The sequence below is a fragment of the Thalassophryne amazonica genome, chromosome 12, assembly GCF_902500255.1.
Source record: "Thalassophryne amazonica chromosome 12, fThaAma1.1, whole genome shotgun sequence".
Lineage (NCBI taxonomy): Eukaryota > Metazoa > Chordata > Actinopteri > Batrachoidiformes > Batrachoididae > Thalassophryne > Thalassophryne amazonica.
Genome location: NC_047114.1, coordinates 47,546,413 through 47,553,624, shown reverse-complemented (window position 1 = coordinate 47,553,624; position 7,212 = coordinate 47,546,413). Strand labels below are relative to the sequence as shown.

Sequence of the window (7,212 nt, the reverse complement as noted above, 5' to 3'; positions counted from 1 at the left end):
GTTGAAGCTACCTCAAGGAGAAGTGCACTGTTTAATTGATGAATAATAAAATAAGGTGATTAAAATGAAATTATTATTTATTTAGCATTTGTTCATTGTTCATTCAGTTTTTTAAAGTATCGGATCGGGACTTGGTATCGGCAGATACTCAAAATCAGATGACTCGGAATCGGATCACAGCCAAAAAAAACCTGATCGGGACATCCCTACTATTTTGCTGATTGTGTGTACACCGGATAGACTTGAACATTAGAAATACTAGTATTATTTGATTTTGACTTATTTAGAGAACGTTTGACTAAGACATGGGTCCTGTTTTAAGCAGGCCACGATTTTTGATGGCGAGCCAAAGAAGAAGCAGGCCACGAGTCTAAAGACTGCACTTTTCAAGTGTGAAGATAGAGCCACTCCTGCCAGTCCGGTAGGGGGCTCCTTGCAGCCCACAAATTCATTCCACACACTCTATGAGCATCGAGCCCACTGCTCCACCTCATATCATTTGCCCTACAGACTTTTGCACTGAACTCCTCTGGATATTTTATTCCCTGCTCACTACAACCCCAGAGTGGGTTTGATGAACTTGGAGTGGGTGGGAAATTTTATTCTGTTGGGACTTTATCTCTTTATATGGATTTTGTTGTTGTTGTTATCCACCATTTCTGAATTACAGTTACAGATCTGTTGAGAATTTAATTATTTCTGTCTTGTGCGCTTGTTGAAGGATTCAAGGATTCAAAAGAATTTTATTGTCATATGCACATAGGAACATGTTCCCTGCACAATGAATTGTGTCTACTGCATTTAACCCATGCTAATTGCCAGTTAGGAGCAGAGGTCGCCTTTAGGCACCCGGGGACCAGCTCCAGATGTACATCCCTGCCTAGGTCAACAGCAGGGCTGAGCAAACCATGACCGGCCTCATGACAACAGACGACACACACATAACACACAACACACATAAGCCGGCCTGGTACATGAACACATATAAAAAGCACACACAAGGTAAAACTAGGGAGAGAAAAACCTTCATAGCTGCTGTGTTAAACCACACAGCAGCAATGAAGGAAAAAAAAACCATCAGCACAAAAAAACAATGATCACACACACAGACGAGAGACGACGAGACGACGACCGAGATTTGAAAAGTCCAGTTATCAGACAGAACACTCTGGAGGCAGCCTTTAGGCGCCGTCAACAGCCTTGTTTGTCCATCCTGGAGGGAAAAGGGGCCCAGCCCTGAACAGTCCACTGTACACAGTCAATGTCAGAGCTGGAGAAGGTAAGGGCGGGGGGAGACCAGGGAGTGAGGCTTAAGTGTTGTTCTTCTTCAGGAGGTTTTTATCACAGCGGCCTTGAAGTGCAGCTGTGTTTTGGGAAGCTGAATGAATATCCAGATTAGCAGACGCCTGAAAGATTCCACAGTCTGAAACAGAGTGGCTTTCAATACATCTGAATATAGGAGAGGAGATGTGGTCATTACTGACGATCAAAGCGGTTTTCCAGTGCAGCCATCCTCCCAGAGATGGTTTCCAATGTGCAGTTAACACCCGCCGACTGAGCTGACACTGCCCTTCCAATCGAATCAGTCATGTGGGGCAGCCTGGACGGGCCAATTATTGCCGCTTCCACCTTCTTAATTTTCCGGTAAACCAGCGCTATGCCCGCTCCACACAGCAGAAAGCCGGTCACCACCGAGCCAAATATATACACATCTTCGATGTCCTCCACAGACAGCGTGTAAAGGCACATGACCTGCCATTTCCTCCAACTGTCCATCACGTAGCCCATCACATGCGTCCCGGCAGGACAGGTCAGGTCCTCTGCCCCCGAGTGTCTTGTAGAAAAAATAGTGTCAATTGCGTCCAGAGACCACTTTAACAGATCCATTTTTGCCATTTTCCAGAAGAGCAAAGCTGGCAGCCTCACAAACAACACGCCACAGAAGCAGGAAAGATAGGGAGGGAGGGAGAGAGGAAAAATGCATCCGTCTCGGCCGAGAGCAAGGAGGCAAAAAAAAAAGAAAAAAATGTGAATGGTGAATGGTAAATGGCCATTTGAATTTAAGTGTTTGTTATATGTTCTGTTTGTCTTCTTGTTTGTTGTCGTTGCATTTAAAAGAAAAATATATGGTACCAACCAAGCTAAACTTCCAGTCTCTGTCAAATCTCTCCCAGAGTAGTTCATAGATCTTCTGGTCCACTAGCCCATATATATATATATATATATATATATATATATATATATATATATATATATATATATATATATATATATATATATATATATATATATATATACACAGCTTGCATATATCATACATATGTGCTACATAAATCTTGGTGAGCCAGCCAGGAGCAAGATTTGAACAGAGCTGAAGTAGTTTGATTGTGATTTTCAATTTATCATTTTAAAAATGGAAATTTTGGCAAAGGATGGGATTAAAATACCTAATGGTGTTTTGGTTAAATACTCAATGAATACAGATATGGACAAAGAAGTCATTGATTTTTTTGACGCAGTGATTATGATGAAATTTGAAGTTGTTAAGGACTCTGATAGTGTTTTCCACAATTGCATTGTTGTTGAATTTCAATCCGGAAGTGCGTTGGTTGAATTGTGTAAAATTTTACCATACGAATATATTTGTCAAACAGGAATGGTAATATATGAGATTGAAGAATTGTCAACTGTTTGTTCGAATTTGGAAACTGAATCTAAAACGCAAAGTTATCTCAGTGATTTGAAAACCGTGGCTAAACTTACGGGTCAGAATTTTTCGGACGTTCTTAAAAGTGTGATGTCTCTGTTGGGCCAGTCTGTTGGTGAGCCCGAGCCAGGACCCTTACAAATGAAGACTCCTTCCATTGAGGTTGGTGAGGAAACCGCAGCTGTGACATCACCTGCCGCTACCGTTCCTATTGAACATAGAGTAACCACTGACCTGCAAGACAAAGGGGAGGAGCTGCCCCAGGCCTGTCCTGATCCTGCTGTCCACAATATACCACAACGTTCACTGCCAGTCATACCCATGCCCGACATCAACCCACCTCAAGTGCAATGGCATGTGGTCGAGCATATTATGAAAAGTGACGATGCTGTAATGCATACATCTTCCCAAAGACTCAGAACATTTTCTGGCCGAATCTCTAGACCCCAACATGAGACAGATTATGAAACCTGGTGCTCTGGTGTCAATCTCCTGATGAAAGATCCTGCTGTATTAGATCTCCAGCGCTCCAGGAGAATATTTGACAGCCTGTTGCCCCCAGCTGCTGACATGGTGAAACATCTCCGACCAGATGTACTCTCTTCGGACTACCTCCAAATTCTCAACTCTGCCTATGGAACAGTCCAAGACGGCAATGAACTTTATGCAAAATTTGTTGAAATGTTCCAAGATGCTGGGGAAAAGCTGTCCACTTATCTACAGCGTCTGCAAGTGGCCCTGAATATGGCTGTGAAGAGGGGTGGTGTTTTGACCAAAGACTTTGAAAACCACCTGGTAAATCAATTCTGCCGGGGCTGTTGGGATAATGCCCTAATAGCTGATCTCCAACTTAAACAGTGCAAGTCCCAACCACCATCCTTTGCAGAGCTACTGCTGTTACTTAGAACAGAGGAAGATCGAGAGGCCACTAAAGTCCAGCGAATGAAGCAACATCTTGGCTCTAGCAAAACTTGAGCCGGCACACATGCTCGGTATGCATATGAATCTGCAGAAGAGAAAAGCAGCTGTGATAAATTGACTACAATTACTCAACAGCTCACACGTCAACTGGCCGACATGCAGGAGCAGTTGAATGCCCTCACCGCTTCCCAGTCCAGGCAAACCCAGTCTGTTCCAGTTAAAGCCAGCAAATCCAGTCAGCACTCCGACCCCAGTCGATCTGCATCACGACCCTCTCAGCGAACCCCATCTTCAGGACCCAGGCCGGGATATTGTTACAACTGTGGCGAAGATGGGCATATAAAATTGAACTGTGACAATAATCCTAATCCATCGCTTGTTGCTGCAAAGAAGAAGCAGTTCAATGATAAGCAGAAGAAATGGCAGAGAATAAACCCTCATGGTTCTCAGTCGTTAAACTAGATCGGGTTCTCGTTGAGGGTCGAACAGGAACTGCAGAGGACCAACATAGTCCCGCTACGCACTCAATAGAGAAATGTATTGTCTTGTCACATGCATCCTCTGCTAAATGTACCCGATGGCCACACGGGTTAATTGGTTCGAGATGTACGGGTCAAGTTAAAATAACTGGTCAAGACATGCCCTGTCTTCTAGACACACGATCACAAGTTACAATATTACCAATTTTCCTTTACAATTGACACTTTTCTCATCAACCTGTTAAGTCACTGAATGAACTGCTACAAGTAGAGGGAGCCGCCGGTCAAGCTGTCCCGTATTTGGGTTACAATGAAATGATAATCACCTTTCCTGAAGACTTCCTTGGCACTGACATTGATGTATGTACTCTGGCACTCGTTGTTCCGGATGTTCAGAGTGGATTCCAGTCTCAAGTGCTTATAGGAATGAACACTCTTGAGCCGCTGTATGATGAACATTTAAAAAGTGACTGTGCCAGTTTTAACCTCACCAAGCATGGCTACCGAGCAGTTCTTAATTTGCTCCAAATGAGGCACCAACAGACCCAAGGATCCAGTGATGCAATTGTGAGATTGGCCTCTAAGTCACCTGCTGTCATTCCAGCTGGCCATACCTTGGTCCTTGAAGGGGCTTGGTCCATGCTGGGGTACCAGCATGTCACTCTTTGGTGATTGGGCTTTAGTGGAACAGCCATCCAACCCACTGCCCGGAGGCCTATGCATGCAAAGTTGTCTTGTGTCTCTGTCAAATCATGCACCCCACAAGCTTCCAATCATTGTATCTAATGAGTCAGAGCAACACGTACCACTCCCTCCACTCAGTGTTATTTCTGTTGTCACTGCCACACCACAGATACTCTCCCACAGTATGTCTTCCAATCCTACAAATCTCAAAACCATAGACAAAGCCACACTCCACTTTGAATTTGGGAATTCTCCCATTCCTCCTGAGTGGAAGGATCGAGTCATCACCAAACTCATAGAAGTATCACAAGTGTTTTCTCATCATGATCTAGACTTTGGCCGCACCGATAGAGTTAAACATCATATCCGTCTTCATGATGAGACGCCATTTAAACATCGTGCACGTCCCATCCATCCAAATGATATCGAAGCTGTCTGCAAACACTTCCGAGGTCTTCTGGAGGCAGGAGTAATAAGGGAATCAGAGTCACCTTTCGCATCTCCGATTGTTGTATTTCGGAAAAAGAATGGTGAGGTCCGTCTTTGCATTGATTATAGAAACCTGAACATTCAAACAGTCAAGGATGCCTACGCTCTACCAAACCTAGAGGAGTCATTTTCAGCACTCACTGGGTCACGATGGTTCAGCGTCCTTGATCTGAAGTCTGGATACTATCAGACTGAAGTGGAAGAGTCAGACAAACCCAAAACTGCATTTGTGACCCCGCTTGGCTTTTGGGAATTCAACAGGATGCCCCAAGGTGTGACAAATGCCCCTAGTACCTACCAGCGCCTCATGGAGAAGTGCATGGGTGATTTACATCTAAAGGAGGTCCTGGTATTTCTGGATGACTTGATCATCTTCTCCAACACTCTAGAAGAACACAAAAGTCGCTTGTTGAGGGTGCTCCATCGACTCAGAGACTATGGCCTGAAGTTGTCGCCGGAGAAATGCAAGTTTTTCCAATCCTCCGTGCGCTACCTCGGCCATGTTGTCTCCGAACATGGAGTTGAAACTGATCCAGAGAAGATTTCAACCCTAAAATCATGGCCTGTTCCGCAGACATTGAAAGAATTGTGGTCATTTCTTGGCTTTGCGGGTTACTATCGCAGGTTCATTAACGGTTATTCTGCTATCGCTAAGCCTTTAAATGATTTGACAAAGGGTTACCCCCTATTCGTCGTAGTGGCCGTAAGAATCAAACTGCGGTAAAAAGACTGGAGGTGAAACAGCCCTTTAAGGGGAGATGGACGGAGCAGTGTCAATCTGCTTTTGACACCTTGATTGCCAAACTAACAACAGCACCGGTGCTTGGCTTTGCTAATCCTAGCCAAACTTACATCTTGCATACTGACGTGAGTACTATCGGCCTCGGCGCTGCTCTCTATCAGGAGCAGGAGGTGAAACTCTGTGTCATTGCTTATGCAAGCAGAGGGTTGTCCAGTAGTGAAGCAAGATATCCAGCCCATAAGCTCCAGTTTTTGGCTTTGAAATGGAGCGTAACTGAAAAGTTCCATGATAATTTGTATGGCTCCAGTTTCATTGTGGTCACGGACAATAACCCTTTGACCGGGAGTGACATGTTTAGCCGCATGTTCTCCTTGAATTGCTGGCTGTCTGAGTGGTGTCCAAAAAATGAGGTGGGCTTCATAGATAATTGGCAAAGCTTCTGGGGAAAACCTGGTCTTGTTAGGAGAGACGGCATCCATCCCACTTTGGATGGAGCAGCTCTCATTTCTAGAAATCTGGCCAATTTTCTTAAATCCTCCAAACCGTGACTATCCAGGGTTGGGACCAGGAAGCAGAGTTGTAGTCTTACACACCTCTCTGCAGCTTCTCTCCCCCTGCCATCCCCTCATTACCCCATCCCCGTAGAGACGGTGCCTGCTCCCAGACCACCAATAACCAGCAAAAATCTATTTAAGCATAAAAATTCAAGAAGAAAAAATAATATAGCACCTTCAACTGCACCACAGACTAAAACAGTTAAATGTGGTCTATTAAACATTAGGTCTCTCTCTTCTAAGTCCCTGTTGGTAAATTATATAATAATTGATCAACATATTGATTTATTCTGCCTAACAGAAACCTGGTTACAGCAGGATGAATATGTTAGTTTAAATGAGTCAACACCCCCGAGTCACACTAACTGTCAGAATGCTCGTAGCACGGGCCGGGGCGGAGGATTAGCAGCAATCTTCCATTCCAGCTTATTAATTAATCAAAAACCCAGACAGAGCTTTAATTCATTTGAAAGCTTGTCTCTTAGTCTTGTCCATCCAAATTGGAAGTCCCAAAAACCAGTTTTATTTGTTATTATCTATCGTCCACCTGGTCGTTACTGTGAGTTTCTCTGTGAATTTTCAGACCTTTTGTCTGACTTAGTGCTTAGCTCAGATAAGATAATTATAGTGGGCGAT

General features: G+C 44.1%; 1 long non-coding RNA gene across 1 annotated transcript; it reads right to left on the bottom strand.

The window, feature by feature from the left end:
- Positions 1-330: 330 nt before the first annotated feature.
- On the bottom strand, positions 331-5,365 carry LOC117521952. The gene is made up of 3 exons (XR_004564096.1): positions 5,354-5,365; positions 4,914-4,919; positions 331-460 (listed from the first exon to the last, which is right to left on the bottom strand). It is a non-coding gene; the product is annotated as an uncharacterized LOC117521952 (long non-coding RNA).
- Positions 5,366-7,212: the final 1,847 nt, after the last annotated feature.